The sequence below is a fragment of the Gasterosteus aculeatus genome, chromosome 2, assembly GCF_964276395.1.
Source record: "Gasterosteus aculeatus chromosome 2, fGasAcu3.hap1.1, whole genome shotgun sequence".
NCBI classification, from domain to species: Eukaryota; Metazoa; Chordata; class Actinopteri; order Perciformes; family Gasterosteidae; genus Gasterosteus; species Gasterosteus aculeatus.
In genome coordinates this window covers 13,610,638-13,631,612 of record NC_135689.1, presented here as the reverse complement: position 1 = coordinate 13,631,612, position 20,975 = coordinate 13,610,638, and positions in this window count along the sequence as shown.

Sequence of the window (20,975 nt, the reverse complement as noted above, 5' to 3'; positions counted from 1 at the left end):
TGTGACAGTGTTAGTGTTATTGCCCCGCTCTTGCATTCTTTGTGGCCGGTTTAGATTGAGCCTGCAGCTGTGCATGGTTTCAATGCGCGCGCGTGTGTGTGTGTGTGTGTATATGTGTGCACGCGCACATGGCCGCCTCTGTCTGGGTGTATGCAAGATAGGGATCGGGCAGTTTCCCAGTGACTGATTATTACGGAAGAGAGTCCTTAGTTATAACTGCGGAGAGAGAGAAAAAAGAAGGTGCATAAGCTAGCTCCATTCAGATGTGAAGATGACTGATAATGCAGGAACAGCAGGACCCCTCGCTGGGTTCATTGGCCCTAAGTGCTCCTTTGCTGAATGTGTCCCTTATCTTGCCCTGACAGCAGTAATAGAATATGCATAGCTCTATTAGCATACAGGGTAATGGCACCCTTGAGGGAGGGCACTGACATAAAACTTTAAGTAGAAATCAAAACATTGGTGAAGGTAGAAGCAGAATAAAAAGGGGTTATTGTCACCCAGTGCAAACACTGCCCGAGGCTTTGACTGCGGCTGCTCGCAAGGTATGCTCCTTTTACGCTTCCATGCACATCTGTCAGTACACCCACCCACCAACACACACACACACACACACACACACACACACACACACACACACACACACACAGAGCATTTAATAAGCTCGGTTTGAGTGAATGCGTGTCATTTGATTCTACCCAAAGAACACATTACATATTATGTACATATGTTGCGCGTGTGCTCGCATAAACACATTTACGAATCATCCTCCTCCGGGCATCCAAGCAAATATAAAGAGGTGGGGTGCAAAATAATGGCACCGTCCCATCTCAAATAACATGGAGTAACATAAGAAAGACGTTTGTTGATGTTCTCATTAACATTCACTCGGCATTACAGACATGAGAAACCACAAAATTTCAGCTGAAGTAAAAAGGCATTTTTTCGAAGAACTGAAATAGTCCTCGCAGAGGTTCGCAGAAATATTTGGCTGACAGGAGAAGCTGACGAGAGGTCAGCCGCGGAGGTGATGGGTATGGTAATGTAATGAGAGGGTTTGCACTCATATTATCTGACTGTAGTAGTTTCCAGCAAACCCCAGGCAGCAGCTGTGACATTCGGAATCAAAGCAGGTCAGACAAACAACACACGGCCGTCTGCAGAACGAACATTCGGCATAAGAAAGCAATTTACTGCTCCTCGTACGTCACCCACAGAATTATACAGAGGGGGGCCGGGTCCAGTGAGAAGTCTAATTTAGTCTGGAGGGGCAGACCAAGAGAGTGTTAGCGTTTCCACATACTTACTTTGATTAAAGATATTAACCTTGAGGACGAGGGCAAGGAAGCGGTGTTGGTGGAGGTTAGGAATTAACGCCACCAGGGAAAGCAGTCAAAGAAGTAGAATACTGCTCACGTACAACGCAACCTCGTCCCTTTCCCTTTTCTTTGTGCAGCTTTGGTAAGTGTACAAAATAGAATCAACACTAATGAGGCAATAATATCAGTAATTGCATCCTCAATTGTAATTATGGCGATTACGCAGTCCTCTTTATGCAGTTCTGCTCCACTGTCGATACGAGCCATATGTGAACATGGGACAATTATGCTAATCATTCCACATCTAAGCATGTGATTCTAAAGTGAAAGAAAAAGTTCACCACCTTGAGAAGAAAGCCCAGTGAAAAATGCCTCCCCATTGTGAAACTTGGACCATTAAGAAATAAAAATTGGTGTATGGCCAGTCACCAGTTCAGGTCTTTGAGTAAATTCAAGTGTGTCTGAGCAGTTATTGACTGTTTAATGCTAATTAGCATGAAGACGTCGGCTCGATATCAACTTTAGAGCAATGTTGACACGTTCCAAAATATTTTGTATTATAAGACTAGCACATAATTAGACTTGGCCCAACTTTTATGGGCCATTTTGGCCCCTGCTAATGGCTCTGTGCTCGCACTCAAACAGACCAATAAAGCATGGTCTATCGTTGTAGACTGGGCATTATTAAAAATGAGGCAGACACCATTAACAGCCATCAAATCCATCTCAAACTGGGCAGCGCAATTTCTGTGCTTAAACAAAAAGACAGCCTTTTCTAATCTGTGGTTTATTTAATATGTTTATTACATGGGTGGCCAGTTTAATGAGCGGTCTCCGGGCTACATCTCTTCGAGAGTATACTAGACATCCGTCTACAAAGCAAATACGGCACAACAACTGCGTAATGTTACAAATATTTTGTTTCCATAGTAACCCCACGGCATTCATATCTGCAGTTAATGTTTGCTGAAAGCGGCTCTTTCATTGCCACGGATTTCAACATTCAGTTGGGGCTGTGGGGTCCCGCTGGTTGGTCAGTTTAGTTAAAGATGGATGAAAGTAGAGCAAATACTGCTCCGACTTTCCCTCTGGTCTACACAGATGGTTTGGCAGGGCGACAAGGCAAGCTGGGTCTGGCATCAAAGCCTAACCTCTATTTCATGGGGGCTTAGCACTTTCTCTCCCACTAGATCACACTTGTGTGGTGTGTTACGAGGGGGTCCGGCCCCGCACACTGATTTACCAATCCAATGACCAATCCATTTCGCCAGATATCAGTGTGGAGAGCGTGCGGAAGGGGAGCGAACGAGAACGGATCGTAGTTTGAGTCGATCAGCGCCTTTCTTTATTCAACGCGACTGCAATTCGTTTCGAACGCGCGGCGCTAACGTCCACAATGCTCCGTTGATTAGATCCACGACTGCCACATGAGCGACACTCGGGGTGTAACGTGATACACGCAGTGCGAACGGCTTTGTTGAGTAGGAGCTTCTCTCTACATGGCCGTTTCCTCCAGGTCCCGGCTAAAAGCCGCGTTAACACATGCGCTGCACGGTACACGCATGCAGAAAACACATCTTCCCAAGAAATGGGACCGGAGCCTATAGGATTTTTGTGGATTTCTTTGCGGGCGTCTCTCTCAACACACACACACACACACACACACACACACACGCACACACACGCACGCACGATCGGCCGCACAAACCGCCCGCGAACACACGTGCGCGTGGACAGATTCAATCAGCAGAGGGACGGGAATGAGGTGACTCATACTGGTCTATTAGCAGTAAGTGAGGAGAATTGTGATGATGTTGCAGTTTCACACTGACCACAAACCAACCGTGGAGGTTAAAACAGAGACAATGGCATTTTAAGTACCGTACTTGATAGCGTGGGAGAAACACCCTCTCTATCTGTGTCAGCTGAGATGCCAATGAACACGTCATTGTAATAAATAACCTGTATTGCTGTCGTTATGCTACTGAAGGACAGAGGCCGGGGGACAAATTCCTCATGGTGTCCAGCACTGCAGGCCGTCCTCCACAAAACACCTGCCAACGCAATTAGTTGACTTAATTGACGAATCTGTAAAACAAAGCACCGGATTGAGTTTGGCCAGAGATTACTTGGAAAGAAGAAACCAAGTAAGACTAAAATGACAGATTAGTCATCTGGGATGCGTCATAATGGTGTTTTTCAGCCGGACAGATCACATGGTTCTTTTCTAAATGCAGAAGCTGCATATTTAGTTAGTTATTTTTCTTCCTTGTTTGTAAATGAGAGTAAACATTTTATAGTTTAGTTTTATAGACTAAACAAGAGGTATAAGAGAAACAAGCGCTGATCGTTTCATTTTTTTAGTAAAACATTTACCAGTACGTACTCCATATGTTCAGAGCCTTTGTCTCAGACTGCCTGCAGTACAGTAACTATCTTGTGCAATCTCTATTTGAATGGGCAGGTATGAACATTGGTGTTAAATAAGAGTATTTCAGAGAATGCCTTTTATAAACTGGCATAATGACATAATATGTTCAACAGAAACCAAACAGAGAATCATCTGCACTTGGTCAAGTGTATGGCGTTTTATTATTAAATAGATAACCAAAAAAAACGAAAAATGTAGTCATAGCAAGTGTAATTGTGTCGTGGATGAATAAAAATTCATATTATTCAAATTGGAATGAGTACCAATGAATTTGATGTAATGAGTAAGTAACATAAAATGTCACTATTTATTTTCAATAAAATAAAGTTAAGAGTTAAAAATCCTTTTGGCAAATAGGAGCTGTTAGCATTCATTTTCCTCAGCTTCTTCCCATTCTACTCGAGTTTCCCCATAACATGTGTCCTGCACTCTCATTGGCTGTAGCCCCCCTACAGGTCAGATAATTAGCCTGCTAGGTGATACTTTCATCAGAGAGTTCTATCGCCATTTTGAAAATCGTGTGGCGTGGACTCCCCTAACCGTCTAGAGGGCCTCTTTGGGCCTCGCCCGGGGAAAAAACACCGACAGAGGAGAAAAGCAGCATGCCCGTAAAAAGAACCACAACATAGCAGCTTTTTTTTCTGTTCATGTGGCAGCAGTTGCTATTGACGGTGGCTCGGCTATTTCAGAGTTTGTGCAGGATGTCCCACGTCACACTAGTTAAAATTTTTCCTGACCCATCAGTGGTCTGCAGTGTTTTGACTCCACCTTCTTGTGCCAGCTCTGCTGCACTTGGAACCTTGACATTAAGAGGTCTCATAAAAGGTACCACTATCCCCAACGTTTTCTCAAAACCACCCAGCATATGATAAAACCAGCAAGGTACCAACCACCGATGCCCCCTTAGCGACGTCTTCCCTTCTCATAATCCCCATATCGCTTTTGTAATTCGTTCATCATAACCGCCAGGTGTCTGAAGGGGATTCTCCCCGTGCACAGCCATGGCTCACTTAACCATGAGATTGAGTGGAGCATGCACACACACAGAAGGTACCATTTTGATTACTTATTACTTAACCTGTAATGAAGTCTGCCCCCTTTTGTCTGCCTGTCTTGCTTCGCCCCCATTGCTCTCTTCCACCCCCCCCCCTGAATAAATGGAAAAATATTCACTGCCTTGGGCTACTGCTGAACTTCTCACTCTCTGCATCCAATTTGAAGCGGAGCTGCTGTGATGTCACTGGAGCGTCCAAACAGAGAGAAAGAGGAGAGGGAGGGAACAAGAGAGGAGAGCTGGCAACCTTCAGACCTCCAAGGTCACACTTCTTAACCCCACTGCTAAAAATCCAATAACACTTTATGAATGTTTTAGTTAGAAGTCGTTAATGCAGCCGAGCATCTGTTCCGAAAAGAATACAAATGAGGTGCTGTCTTGCTCTCTGCTTTCCCAGCTTCCCTCACACACACACACACACGCATTACCTCTTACTGAAGTGGCCGTTCGGGAACAAAAGGGTCTTCTATGTATTGACTGTTTAACGGCAAATGTACAAACGAGACCGATTAGGACTTTCGTACCAAGTGTGAGCTAGGTAGCAGAGAGCGAAATAAACTTGGCCTCAATGTCAAGATCAGCTGGAATATTCTTCGGTGAAGTCATCCCAGAGGTTTAAGTGGCACAGGCTTCCAGCAGGGGGCTGACTGCTGCAGACCTCGGTGTGGATTAAGTGATAGACCTATAGAACGGTCTCTCAAGCACGACTCGATACCAAACGCTCCCCGACACACTCTGCGAGCTACACGCTCAATCCAATTGGCAAAAATAAATTCAATACAACACTATAAGCAAGGCTGCATGATTGGAGGGAGTAGGTGTTGGTGTTTTGTCCGGTAGTGTGTGTGCATTGTGCACACAAGTGTCTCTGCAGCACTGAAGTGAGCCAGAGAACTAAGCAGTTTAAATAAGCCAACGGGGTTGTGCAGCCTCCTATTTACCTGCGTGGGAGCTTGTGGTCGCAGGAGAAAAGGCCACTGGGAAGGAGGGAATAGAGGTGTCGCAGTGGCCATGATGATGATGGAGTGTCTACAAATATGACTCCAAACAGGGTCATTTTGATTCGGCGGCAATACGCAAAGGCTGGCCCGTTAACTCCTGACCTTTTGAGTGTGACCTGTGGGGGGAAGGGGGTCTATCCGCCAGGAGAGGACAGAAATGAAAAGGGGGGAGAAAGAGAGAGGGAGAGAAAGAGAGGGGCTGTGCAGTGTCAGGCCCATTATGACCCGCTAAAAACTCGGGCCGCTCTCCAGCGAGGAGCCATCCATCATTCGGGCCTCTCTAATCAGCATGTTTGTCACTGTAACTAAACAGTGGGCTGAGCCACATCGCCACGCTATTGGCCCTGACAGGGAGAAATAAATCTGCTGCCGGCCAATGGGCTGCAGGCAGCCAAGCGTGACAGGAAAGGTGACAGACTCCTGAGGTCTCAACTAGTGCGAGATTAAGGGGAACTAGCCCAGACTCTGGGGCGGAGGAAGCATTTGAACAGTTTTACTGGTCTTTAGGCAGCAGTCGGGGCAGGGGCAGCGTTGGCGTGAGTGAGAAAGCCTTTGTCCCCCCTCGCCGTTAAGACAGGTCCATTTGTTCAGTTAAAGGGAACTCTGGTTCTCTCTGTAAAAGGTAACAGATAGGTGTTCTGTTCCCTTTCCCCGTGACATCTCAGGAGTGCAAATCTTTGCTGCGGGGGTCACACAGAATTAATGCTGGTAAATGCTTGGGTGGATTACAGTACAGTATATATGAGAGCATCAGAAATGTATAATCGTTATACCCTTACTTGAAACTGGGGACTACTGCGGTGAAACAAAAGGCCCTCTGCTAATATCACTTTTGGAAGGAAAAAAAACAACAACCGTTCCTCTTCCTCAGCAAAGGCAATCCAGTCCAGTAAGCCTGCTTACTGTTGTTTGGTTTGGTTTTCTCCGGCCCCTTGCTTACATCTCAGCGGGCGGGCTGTACACAGAAGCTGAAAAGGCTGAAGCTATTTGACCACTTAGAGCAGGGACCTTTTTTCCACTCACAACAGCAAACAAACCCCAAAAAAGAGGGTGAGGGGGGGGCATAGGGAAGACAAAATTTTCCCGACAAGGCAACGCAGTTAAACTGAAACTCAAAATTCTGGGAAATCTCAGGAAATCACAACTGGCACTGTTATTTCTAAGGTTCGATGGCTTACATCATAACACTGTGCTGCTTGCCTTCTCCTCAGGACTTGAACACATTTGGCTGGTGGCTGCACTGTACTCGAAGGCTTCTGGATTCCTCCCAAACCCATTTTACTTACAGCTTTCTTCGTACAGGCTGAGAACCCTAATGCACATCACTCCTCTCAGTCTGTCACAGCCGTGGAGTAGCAGCTTTTCTCCAGCAGAAATACTGCGTGCAGAAGGCTAACCGTTTCTGAAGCTTGGCAGTGAGGGAATCAGAGCTGCACGGTTTATGTGCTGTGAATACATTGTGTAGTAAATATGAATTTGAAAAGAGGGATTTAAATGAAATAACAGCCCCCAAGAATTGAGCCTGAGTCTGAGGTCTAAACCACGTCAGACAAAAGAAACAGACAGTGTACTGCTCTTAAAAAACAAATGTCATGATTCATGTTTGAGGAAAGAAAATAGACAAATAATTGTCAAAAGATCATTGTATTCTCTTGGATATAATTTTCTTTAGATATTTAAACCTTAAATGACTCAAAATATTTGAAGGTTCAGAATTGAAACAGGAATCTTGATGAATGTGGAAATTCTTATTCAGTGTCGTTCAACCCTGTGTGTTGTGCTAAGGCGTCGGGCCCATGGAAAAAGCAGAGGGCAATATCCCCCTTTATGCAATCCTGAAGAGACATACATCATCTCATCAGGTACGTGGTGAACGAGAGTGAAAAGACGTCTTCCAGCGTCAATCATTAATTCTCTATTGGTAGAGGATAATCATTTAAGGAGTGTGTTTTTTGTTAACAGCACTGGTAGTGAACCTGGATCATATTTCACACTCCTTGGTGGCGGGTTGCAGAGAGGGGGAGAACACGCATGGACTCATTTCTGCAGAGTAAAATGACACTATATCAAATCAAGCATTTCCATATGTGGCCTGTTGCTGCTGTTGCGGCTCTCACCGAAAGATGGGCTGTGCTCTTGGTTGTCGGTGAGAGGAACACGGGCATTCTGTGATCTCCAGAGCCTCCTACTGGGCAGAAATAGGTACTGCATCTCACCGCCACAGACGGGCTGTCCCTACACTAACGTGTGTCACATTTAAGGCAACAAACCATCTCAGGTACTCAAGTCTATGGACCAAAGGGTTGAGAAATATTGACCGATAAAGAAACACTCTGGATGTATCAGCAACAGAAGAATACAGTTAGAATATAACTTTTGGCCCGAATCCCCCGTCCCGCAGAGCAGCTGCAGCCACGTTAATCAAGCAGTTAAACTAAGCGTGTGCAGACACAAAAATGAAGGGGGACACGGGCGCATGGGTGGGAGACACAGGCTTACTTTGAAAAGTTAATAACTTCTACTTTACCATTAGATGGGGGAATTTGGCCCATAAATCTCGAGGGCACTCTAGACTTGAGATAATTGGACAGTGCTCTGCAGAGTTGGCCTTTCCACTATAAGAGGATGTGTTTTGCGTATTAGGGAGCACCATGCTGTCAACCCCTCGCAGATACGCGGGAAAAGGTCAGCGTGACCCTCTTGATCACTCTCCTCACAAGTAGTCTGCTTGGGAAAAGGGAGAAAAAAAGAAAACATATCCAGGGGAACATCTGTGTAGACCCAAATTTTCCAAGATGGCAGATTTTTTTTTTCTTTTTGTGGTAATAGAGACATTACCGCTTCCTCCTAGAAATTAAATTAACCACTTTGCCGCAGTGTGGGTCAGTGGCTTAGGCAGTGGCCTTTTACTGGAAGCTCCCCTTTGCCAAGCTTGTCTTTACAGACATAAATTAAGCCAGGAGTGCTTGGCTAAAACATGTCAGGGGCTAAACGAAGATTGAGTGATGAGGGCGAACAGGAGAGGCCGAGGACCGGCGGAATGGAGAAACGCTTGTCCTTACCCCTCCCTCACTGATCTCCTTAACCCCCCCAAAATATAAGGAGGTGGGGGGGGAGACCATCAGTTTCTCAGTCCATGAGTTGGCACAAGGTAGAGCTCAGGAAGTCCAGGAGACGCCTCTGCCTGCCCTGAGAGTGAAACCTAAAACCAGTGACATAGCCAATGCATGTCATATTCCTTTAGTCAATGGTTTGTTTTTCAGGGAATTTCAACCTAAAACCTGTTCTTCATAATTATACTGATTTGTTTGAAGGACCAAGGTGGATAGGTCTGGCCCAATTGCCAACAAGAGACCACTGTTATGTTTGGTTTCTAAAAACAAAGATACGCTTTTCAACAAGACATCATTTTAGTGACAAAGAGTCCTGTTCTCCCCTCAGAGGCAGTACACAGCTCCTCAGCAGTTGTCCTCACTGAGCCGAGCAAACCTGCTGAAAAGGACGGAATATTGTGGAATCAGCATGCATGTCAAAGGCAGCCAGAGTGACATACATTCGGTCTGAGTGCCTTTGGGTGCCTGGAGCGACTCCAGCTGCTGTCCTCCATGTAAATAAGTAAGGAGCCAGGGAGAGTCCCATCCAACTGCTCCCTGCTTTTGGCGGAATCTTGCTGCAGGACTCAAGGAGACGTTTTTATGTAAAGGAACATCAAGAATTACTGGATACTCTCCCAGAACTGTGTTGAAACAGATTGTAGGAAACATATTTAAACTTGTCCAACTTAAGGGTTTAAATTGTCTATAAAATCTGATGCTTCACCGTTTACAATAACAAACACACCTAACTCCATCAGCCAACCAACTGCTGCTTACTTCCCATGGCTTAAATGAGCACAGTAAAAAGTCATCTCACCAGCGTGCCTCAAACATTATGGATGGATGTACGGTCATCATTGCCGTGTAGAAACTTTGCATTCTTTCTCCATTGATAATTTTATCAGCAATGCAATTCCCACACATTGGCAGGGTGTAACTATACAGCTATCAGTTATGTAGCTAAATAATTACAAAGCATACAGATATGACAGCAGGAGACATTCTTATAATACACGGTTCAGGAAAGCGCGCTGTGTTTTTTTGTTTATTTTTTGTTATATATATATATATATACACATATTTGAAGGAAGACCAATGTGAATATAGTTATGCCAAAACTATCTCTACATTGTGTGTGTTTGTTGTTTTCCTTTAAAATAATGTAAATTATATTAACTGGGTATCACAAAGGGTTTCGTCCAGCATTTGCTGCTGTAGACTAAACCCTTGAATAAGGTGCGACTAGTGACCCAAAGCCCCTCCTTTGTATTAAGGGGGGATTAATATCTGATCTTAAGGGTTAGGGACCAATAAAAACCAAGGACCAATATGTAGTATTTAATTGCGTCTAGCACTGAGGTTGTAGATCGTGATCAAATGAAGAGCGTTCCATTTTTGTTGACACATTTAAAAAGCTAAGAATAAAAATAATGATAATTCAAGCATATGATTGTTTATATTCAGTGAAAAATGGACGCTTGTCCCTTTAAAAGTTTACCAAGACCAAGTTGGCGAGGCTTGGCGTAGAATGGGTGGGGGCTGGAGGGACTCCGCTTCTCTGTTCAAAAACCCTGAGGTATTAGGGGGGACTAATCTTTAAAAGGTTAATTTATTCATAGAGATTTTGACAGAGATGTATGGCCGTACCAACATCTCAGGCACCTCTTCCCAGAGGGAGACGACTCATGCAAAGACCGGAGCGGGAGGAAGGGAGAGGAGGGAGGAGGAGGCGGGGGAGTTAGTCAGAAAGATGGAGTACAGAGGAGAGACAGAGTGGGAAGTCAACACGCTATAAACACAAACACATAATTACTTTGTAGGGACTGACAATGACTCCGTCCTTTAACCCAGTGCACAGCTCTCCAGTTTGTCCTTTCAGCTCAGGAGGAGAAATGTAAACTCTGTGTAACCGAAACTATGCACAGAAGGTTTAAATAATAAAAACAGGCCGCATGTTTGGTTGTTTGCCGAATGTTTGTTTTCGTTGTCTCTTCTTAGGAGCGGATAGCTGCACCCAATCCAGAATTATGCATGGCCAACATTGACTTGATTTTTTTTGTTTTTTGATCAATGTTCTCTCTCTCTCTCTGCCTTGTTCTCAACTGTAGTGCCACACCATACAAAAAAAAAAAAGAAGACATGTCGCTCACTGATTTTCACACTGTCCCTCTATGCACATTTTGGTCTCTTATTCAGCGTTCAATTGTAGTCCCGCCCTCTCGTGTCACTTGAAAAATGCTACATGGCCAAAAATAAAGATAGCGATGGCCAAACTGACTTCTTCAAAACAAAACAACAACAGCTGTTGTAAACTATTTAACTAAAGGGACAGAGATATAAAATCTGGAGTTTTTGGTAAAAGCAAACTGCAAAAATTTCTCGTTGCGCCAACGAGTGCACTGGAAAAATAATAAATACATTTGACATTCGTTGGTAGTCAAATCATGTACTCTGTCTAGTTTGAGTGATGACCAGCAGAACGTCTGGTTACCCAATAGATTATTTTCATTCTGTCTTGATGTTTAGGCCCAGCTGTATAATGAGTAATCATCTCAATAAGTAACATGTTGAAGACTACACACAGAAAGCTGCTGGTTCTTAAAAAGGCATTGTGGATCTACAAAAAATCATTACCTACTAAAGTACCAATAAATCTAGTGGATAGTTTTACACGTTTATCATATGGTTCTTTGGGGTATTAACAGCTTAATTCATTCATGTTGCCATGGTCTAGGTGTGGGGATGTTAGATGCTGTTAGCTGCCACACTCAGATCAGAAACATAAATGCTTTTTCTATCATTCTAAAGAACCATTTTGCTTTCCAGAAAGCACCTTATTTTTCTGAGTAGTGTGTTTGGTATGCAACGTTTAATGTTGGGTGTGCAATTTTGGAGAAGCCCAGATGGATATTAGCATGTTTTTACCTGTAAAGAATATTTGGAATGGAGCATGCTGCTGTAAAAACTAATATTGAAGGCTGTCCCCTTCAGTTAAGTCATCCAAGTATTCAAGTAAGAGCAAAATGCCACCTCTATTAAATACAGAATTATATTCAACATGTTCTAAAGCACTGACTGTATTTAATAATGGTAGTTAAATATCGGAGCGTCTTAATGCAGCAACACTTTGTAGGGCCTAGTGGGAGTTTATGGCCTATGGAACATTTTACACAAAAGCCCACATAAGTGAGTTTTCTTTCTTTTTCTTTTTTTTTTCAAGTAGACCGGAGCAGACGGCAGGCATCAAACTGCATGCATATGAACCCTTCAGCTTGACTCAAATGATGCAGAAAGAATAACATGCAGATTTTGGACTGTCAGTCTTTTACGGTGAGGGGTTTTCTCTAAAACATTTAGGGACTGTGAAAATAAACAGCAAACTCTAAACAATCTGGGCCTTCGGATGGCTGCACCAACTAAAACCTAAACACGGGAGAGGCTGATGGGGCATTTCGTACAAAAGGGCGCTGGGTCAGCAGGACGTGGAATGAAGTGATGCCTTGTAAGACTCCGAGAAGGGGCTTTCTTTCTTATCAGCTCGATTTAGAGTGCTCATAAAATGTAATTTCAAATAAATTCCCAGTCAGTTAGATCCTTATAGTTGCAACATTTAGCTATGTAATGCTATTTGTCAAGTCTCATTTCAGCAGGGGGTAGCCAGTTCAATAAAACCAAAGCGATTGCCCTCATTAGATAAAAACACCTGCGAGTCCACTTGGTAACACATCGGGAAGCTAACTAAATTCATTAACAGGCCTGTGTTGTTAGTGAGCATACCACAGACAGACAAGGCACGCACGCTTGTACAGTTGACAAGGCTGATGTGTGACAGCGGTGACGTTGAGAGGGCCAGCTCACGGTCAGGACGCAGACACATTATGGCTGCAGTGCAAGCGGAGGTTAATCCCTCTGTGTGTGTGCAGTGGGCAGCAGGCCCGGGGGGTCTCACATGCACCGCTGTCATGGCTCACAGTCACATCTGTGCTGCCGAAGGGACGTACTGAGAGTGAATTTAGCCGCCGCCCCCCCCCCCCCCCCCGGTTGTGGCCGATGACATTGTGCAGAGGAGATCGGAAGCCGCTGTGATCGAGCAGGACGGTTCCTGTGGTTTGAAGCTTCTGCGTGGGCGAATCGGCAGAGCAAAACTCTACTGTGTCTGACCAGGCCCTTAAATCTACTCCCACTTGATGAATGTAGGGTACAACCGAAAGACAGAAATTCAAATAAGGAACTAGTGATGCTATCATTATGCGTTTGCCCTGATGACATGACACTGTGGCACTGACAAGCAGGAAGAGAACGAGGTGGGAACATGACCCCCGACTTCTTTTTTCACCATTCCTCAACTCGTTTTTTCGGCCATGCTGCTCCCTCGCCCTCCCTGTCTCGCCAGTACCCTTGCTCTGGGCGCATCTAATTGAAAGCGATCTCTGGGCTGAGAGAGTTCCGTTCCTTCTTTAATCCCTCCACTGGGGGAGGCTCACATGGTCTCAATTACCCCCACCCCACCCCAGAACACAGGGTCCCCTCACTCGGCTCCTTCTCTATCCGTCCCACCGGCCAGCTCCTCTGCCAATGCACCGGCCCAGGCCCTTTTTCAGCAGTTTATGTTATTAAGCACACACTGCAGAGTTCCTGTCCTTCACAGGGGCCTGGAGATGTTATCTCCCCCGCCGCTGTATACAGTTACCTCCAAAATATTCCATAAATTAGATTGGGATTGGCAATTTGGAATATAGAGGTGGAGGCTGAGGTGGGCAGGCATTGGCTGCATATGGGGTGGGGGTGAAGGAGGAGGGAGAAGTTCGGTGTAACTAATAGCAAAGGAGGATCTCCTCGTGTTTATATTGGATGGGGAACCACTGGGAGGTATGTCACTGGCAAAGTGAAGGTGAAGAGAGGAGCGGGAGCTTAAGGGCTTCCGGATAAGAAGAAGAGACCCAAATCCTGTTCCTATTTGGCTAAAGATTATTTTCGGAGGTAGGTTTGACGAACATCTAGTCTGAAAAGGGTTAGACGGGGCATTTATTGGGCTTGGTGTGCGGTGATACGCATGCATTCCCCCTCCTGTAATTAAACAAGGCTGTATTTGGACAAGTGACTTTTCAGGCCATGAACAGCTCTTTTAGTCCCCAGAGCATGGAGACAAGTCCTGAGCCAGGACATCCATGGTCAATTAGATTAGGAGGAACCTGTGAGGTCTCCAAACAATGGCCTCTCAGAGGATCTGCAATAACACAAACATGGCCCTTGACACACAGCTCCAGCACTTCAAAAGAAACCATTACCGGTCTTAGCTGAAGCAGTTAAAGACGCAGATTAACAATCACAAATTCATCACACAGGCCCCATAACTGCAACAGTTCAAGGTCGGCTTGACTCCAGAAAATAATTTATAGTGTACTTAAGCGCTCGTCCTACAGACAATGGCTGAATTCATTTTAATTGGTTAGTTATTATGCATTAAACTGCGTACACAGTTGCAACGGAAACATCTGTCTTCATCGGCCTTCATCTAACAAAATGAAACACTGACACAGCGACACAAAGCAGAAAGAAAGGAAAAACTACATAGAGAAACATTATAGAGAAGCGTATTTTGGAAATAGCCACGAGTTTACTATAACGGAGCCACAAAATGCGACTTTGCTTGGTCCTTGTGGGGGTACAAATACGTATAGAGCTGAGCAGAGTAAAGAGGGTATGAGAAGCATTAGTAGGAGGAGGGGGGAGGGGGGCGCAAGGCCTGGGTCAAGGGTTCGGTCCTAACCTTGGGGGCTCACGGATCCAAATGCTGTTACCGGCTTGACTCCATGCGTGGCTAATGTGGCACACTGTCCCTTTAATTAGCGCTGACCTCCTACGGAGGCAGCAGTAGTTTAAAGCTTTTCAAGATAGAGCAGCTAATGATCTGAGAAGGGTGGGAAATCAATTGAAAATTAACTCCTATACGAACTAGTTCATTACCACAGTGCGCAGTTAGTAAGAGCCCTGTGAGGGAATTGTAAAATATAAAAGCACCGGGAAGAAGAATGAAAACAACAACGAACGAGAGAAGAGAATGAGCGCACGTCGGTTTTATGAAGGAAAACACCACAGCTGAGAAGTTTTCCAATAATTTAAGTAGCCTCCATTAAACAAACCAGTAGCTCTGGTAACAGACGCCTACTTAGGTCATTGAGAGAATACAATAAAACCAATGGATCCAAAGAGGCTATGGAAAAATTGAGAGTTTAGGGAGGATTCTTTTTTTTTTAATCAAATGTAAATATAATCACTGTTAATATATATAAATCTAAGCACACGGTACACAGAGTCTAAACTGTGGTATCTTCCTACTTTATACAGCAACCGCTTACATTAATCATCCATTTTTATTACAGCCCACTTTGTACCATTATACAGATATATTCTTGTTTTATAAATACTTTTGAACCTCTATAGCTAATTTTTAAGTTTACTTTAAACATTCAGATGTGTCTATTTCCGCACACCTTTAAAAAACCATAAGGTTTTGCTTTTTTTTCAACCTTTACTTGAAACAACTTTATTCAGAGGAATTATAGATCTAATAATGGTCTCCCTGTTCACTTGATCTTTGTCCCGCCACTTGGGATCCACAATATACGCAATACGCAAAAAAAGACTGTAGAATGCAGTGGTGCATGAAAAGAGCCATATATTTCAATTGGATTTGGAAAAAAACTCTCCCGGCTTAAAAGGGTGTAGCAGTTATTCCTAAATATTGAGTTCACTTAAATGGACCCAACATGGCATCTATTTTTTTTTGTCATAGTGGCTCAATGATGGTGAGATTACAGTACAGATACAGACGTTCTATGGATGAATGGCAGTTATGTTTGGCACGTTCTGTGAGCCTCAAGCTATTGGCAAGGAGACATATTTTAATCTAAATGTGCATATACAGCTTGAAAATCAAATGCAATTTGTTTCTTTAAACAAACGATGCAGAAACATAAACACATTTAATTAAATACAAATCACCAGCCAATGACAAACCAATATGGTTTCCTTGTTCTCTTCCCTCAAACACCTTTCCACATCATCCAACCGAGCCATCCAATTTTTTTTTTTGCCGGGGACAAGCTGTTCTTCATTTGAGTTTACTGTAACATATAAAATGCATAATGTTGAACGAGGGTGTGGCATTGGAGTCCAAAAGGAGCCCCTCGGCCCCTGACGATAGGGCACCAAGTCCCGGTGTGGAGCTGCAGAGGCGGCCTGTGTTTGTACGTCCTCCACTCTGGAACATGTGGTTTTACTTACAGAATGTTTTACTGCTCAACAATGTTTCTGCCTTGGAGCTCGGCACAGTGCATAAAGACTACTTTGTCCCCTGATGCCCACACGGGAAGAGTCTGTCTCATTGTGCGCACACACGCACGCACGCATGCATGCACGTAGGGTGACGATGACATCACCAAGGCCACGAAGCCCATGTCGATAGAGGTACCATTTCCCCCCTAGACGGCATCACTCTAGTATTGCAATGCCCCGCTGTACTCTTGTTAAACAGCACAACTAAAAGTCTAAACTAATATTTTCAATGCTGTCCATTTCCACTGTTCCAACAATAAAGTTGGATTTTTTGCCTGCCCGTGTGTGTCTGCAATCCACTGTGGCACCATAGCAAACCACATATGCCTGCATATGAAGGGCAGATCTCTGACTAAAAGCAAAGACAGGCCATGCTGAAACTAATAAAAGATCAAACCAACTGAGTGGGGCATTTAATAATGATAACAATGAAACAAGAACTCGGTTCCACATGAGCGTATAGAAAGCAAATAAAACGTCCACATTGAACGGTAAATGAAGGAATTGTGTTACAACAGGACCTCATCAGCCTATAATCCTGTTTGGAAAAGTCAAGGAGGTGACAAGTGAACATATTTAATGTCACTTACACAACATCACACCTGCAGCGCTTTTCATTCACAGTGGTCTCTTACAACCAGAATATGAGACCGTGATCTCATGGTCCTATTTGAAGGCGATTAGCACACCCAGGAGTGCAAAATGAAAGGCTATTGGCAGGTTGCTGGAGGATGTCTGGCATGAAGTCACTGCGGTTGTCACTTGGCCCATTTAAAATCGTGTTCTTCAGAACCAGAGTGGTGCTTAACCTGGTTACATGCATTGATGGCGCTGCTGCAGTGGGGACATTCGACAGCTTCTGCCCTGTGCTATATTTAAACTCCACTTCCCGGCAGCAAACCCCTCCCAGGCCAACAAGGCCGGACTAATACAGGGTTGGGGAGCACTTAATACATGAAACTACTTTTTTTTCTCTCTTTAATGCTGAACAGAAATGTAGATGAAGGAACGTCTGGAGTTGTAAAAGCCAGATCAGATAGATTGAGTGGGGAGTTTGTTCAACTGTGTGTGAACTTGAAAGGTGCACACGTTGATCAAATGTCCACCCTCAATCCTCAGTGCTCATCACAGCATCCATCTCACACCCAAAACATTTTTCCCACACCCCGAGGCCCACAACAGCATGTGTAGCATTTGGAAGCCTTCTAACCCTGGACCTAGTCACAGATGGGCGAGGGTCAGAGAGACACGTCCAGGAGTTATACAGGGTGCCCAAAACATGTCATCGCTGCACATGGGAGGTTGAAAGGTTACATTTGTTCATTATTACTGCTTTGGGTAATAAGTGCATGCGACTGAAAGGCTCACACCTGCTGTGGCGCGAAGCATGTCAGAGGAAATATGTTCAACCCAGCAGACGCTTGTGTTTCTGTCAAATAAATACATTTTCTGGTAGTGTGTGCATGTGACTAATCACCAACATACAGCCCAACACGAGTAGCCTTAGCCTAGCTTAGCTCAGGTGACCAGACGTTCTCTTTAACCCGGACGCATTTTTTAGGTCGAATAGAGGAAATGTCCGGGTAAAAGAGGACGTCTGCTTTGTCTTGTGTTACACTTGATGTTTGACTGTGTTTGGAAAATTGTTGACTTGCTAGTATGTCATAAACAAAGTAAATTTAGCCGCTGGCAAGACATCTTGTTAGCGCTGTTAGCAAGCTTCTTATAACACACTTGGACATTGATGCTAGTATTAAGTGCTCTCGCATCGGCTTCTTTGTAATGTTGTTGTGAGGTACGAAGCTGCCAACTTTTCACTAACCCTTGGAGTGGGATGTTGTCGCGGGTGAACGCTACGGTCGACGGGGGTGTAAGTTACGCTACGTGCAGCGAATTTCGGGTTACAGATGCGCCGTTTACCGTCGGCGAGGATGGAGATGAACCGGCCCAGATTTTTTTTTAGTGTAAGAAATGGGATGTGTGGCGTGAGCGCGTGTGAAAACATGCAAACGCGTATGTCACACGGGGAAACTGAGAGTTGGCAGCCCTGTAGCTTTGTTGGCTAGCTTGACAACAACTTTCCTAACAGTCAAACATCAATTAAGTGCCACACAAGACAAAGCAAGACCGCAAATAAGTTACTGAATAGTCCATCAGAAATATATACATGCAAAATAACAATTAAATTCCACTCATGTGGGCCTATATGATAATGAAGTTAGAATGCACACAAAATTGTACCAAATAATACACACTTAAAGCAATAGACTACATGCTGGTGGAGCCTGAAGGTGGATCTTGACCTAATTTTTATTTTTGTTAAGAAAATATGAATGTGAGAATATGCACTAAATGAAGCATTGTTTATCCCACAGACAGTCAAACAGATGTCAGGTAAAAAAGGGAACCATACAGATATTTTATTTATTACTATTATAGATAAATATTCTAGTATTGTATTTGTGGTAGTATCGGGTACCGTAATATTTTGGCAGGCATAGTATTGAAGTCATAATTTTGGTATCGTGACAACCCAAGTCACCAGTACAACCAGTGACGTTCTGCGTTTGTTTGCTTTTCTTTACCAAAGGACATCGCAGTTGATTGACTGACTTTGGCTTCAAATTAAGTAACTCCAGTTCTAATATGAAGAGCAAAATACAAAGCGGCAGTATTTTACATAAAACTACCCAAAATGACTTCATGGTTGTCAGTCAATGGTTAAGTGATTCTGATTAACGAGACGGCTTCATCCCTGATATGTAGTACATCACATTTAAAAATGAATATCTGAACCTGGGCGTTATTATTTTAAGTAATGTGTAGTGGTTAAAAATATACAGTCCAAACATTTACCAAATGCTATTATGTGTCATTCTGTTAAGTTTAAGGCAAATTAATAAAGTGCCTCTTAATAGGACAATACAAACGTAAAGCAGCCTTTTCTAAGTAGTAATCTGTCTCCATCTTGTGGCAAAGGAAATCATTTTTAACAACACCGTTCGACTGTCCATCACACTCCTGCTGCTACTCAGTAAAAGGACTCATTGTATGTGCCACGAACACAACGTGCAAATATTCACATATATGTAGATTACATACAAATGATGCTCTGTGAAATGTCAGCAACAAGTGTGTCAAGGTTGAACTTTAAGTTGTGCTTTGCATAAACTCCACTACGTGTGCAACCGTACAGCAGATTGTTCTCCAATCTACCCAGAGCTTAATATACTGCATATAACTCGTATTACCAGTCTTTCTGTTTAAATAGTTCATTAATAATGGTATTATTTCAGAGTTACAGCGTGTCCTCTAACCTTCTACTCAATCACTTTTTTAAACAGAAGTTCAGGTGACTCGTCAAAGCCTCGCTGGAAAAACAATTGATGATGTGACTAATATATTTCATTCACAACCTGAAAGCATTAAGTCACTTGTACATAACTATTTATTTTCTATTACAATACAAGCTTGAAGTGATACTTGTTTCATACTGTTTTTCTAGAGATTGAGTTGATCAAGTAAAACCACAATGGAAGTCATTTGAAAATATTGGGAGGAGACAGATGAGGTTAAATATTAAAACCAGTTACTTATTTTCCTGTTTGCTAATGATAATTAACATGCAAATGAGCCCTGGGAGCTAAATAGAGGCCCCATGCCTCCCTGTTAATAATTACTGTGGAACATCCTTGTTATAAATGAGATCTGTCCAGGAAAAAGGCAGCACAGTAATTGAGGTTCTAAAGAACCCGTAAAGCAGAAAATGGCTATGGTTTCTCTTCATCTTTTGTGAGTCAGTTCCCAGTGGACACTAGTCTATTTTGGTTTAGAAAATGATCATGATTAGAAATTCATCTAGTCTGAAAATAGTACACTTTCCCATCTCTAGCGTGCTTTTTAAAAATCCTAATCCTCCTTAACTTTTTATAGTCAAGTATTCATTCCCTGCTCTTTGATTTGCAAAGAAACCTGCAAAAACTGACACAAACACACTGGCAAATGTACTTTAGGGGGTTTATCCTACATTAATGAGCAAATTGGTGCCTTCAAAAAAATAATATCACACCCCTAGATAACAGAATAATGAGAGGGAATACATTCCACTGGGGTGTTTGTTTTACTCACCGAATAAAATGTGCGTTGGGGCGTCATGTTGTGTGAATGCCGCAGCGGGAGCAGCGTGGCCCTGCAGGTAAACGGTCAAGTAACGTTAATTTAGACGTGTTGTCTCCGATATAAAGAAGTAAATAACCTAAAGACATCTAACTTTCAAATAACTACATGTCAACAATAACATACATTGGAAAAATCTGTACGAATGCCAAAATAGTTATTTTTAAGGGAACTGCGGAGATGCTGCTTGGATTGTGTTGATGCATCTTTACTTGCGCATGACGTTGCGTCGAAGGAGAAGTTTGTCTTTCTGCCTGAAAAAGCCCTTTATTTGCTCCAAACCTAAGTTACCTTGTTAGCTTTAGTTGTAGGAAAAGATCGTTGTTTGGGTTCATATAACGTTAAATCCCGAATGCACCATTCAGCATATAAGAAAATGACTACAAACTCAAAGAAATCTATAAATTCAACGTTGTAAAGCTCAAGGACAACAGCATCACCGGAAGCTCCCTAGCGTTGTATAATTAGTCAGCACCTTTTCCAAGCTAACGCTAACAGTTAGCTAGCTACCAGACCTGCTAATGGGTCAGCAGTCAAAGTTCAAACATGTAACGTTAGCTA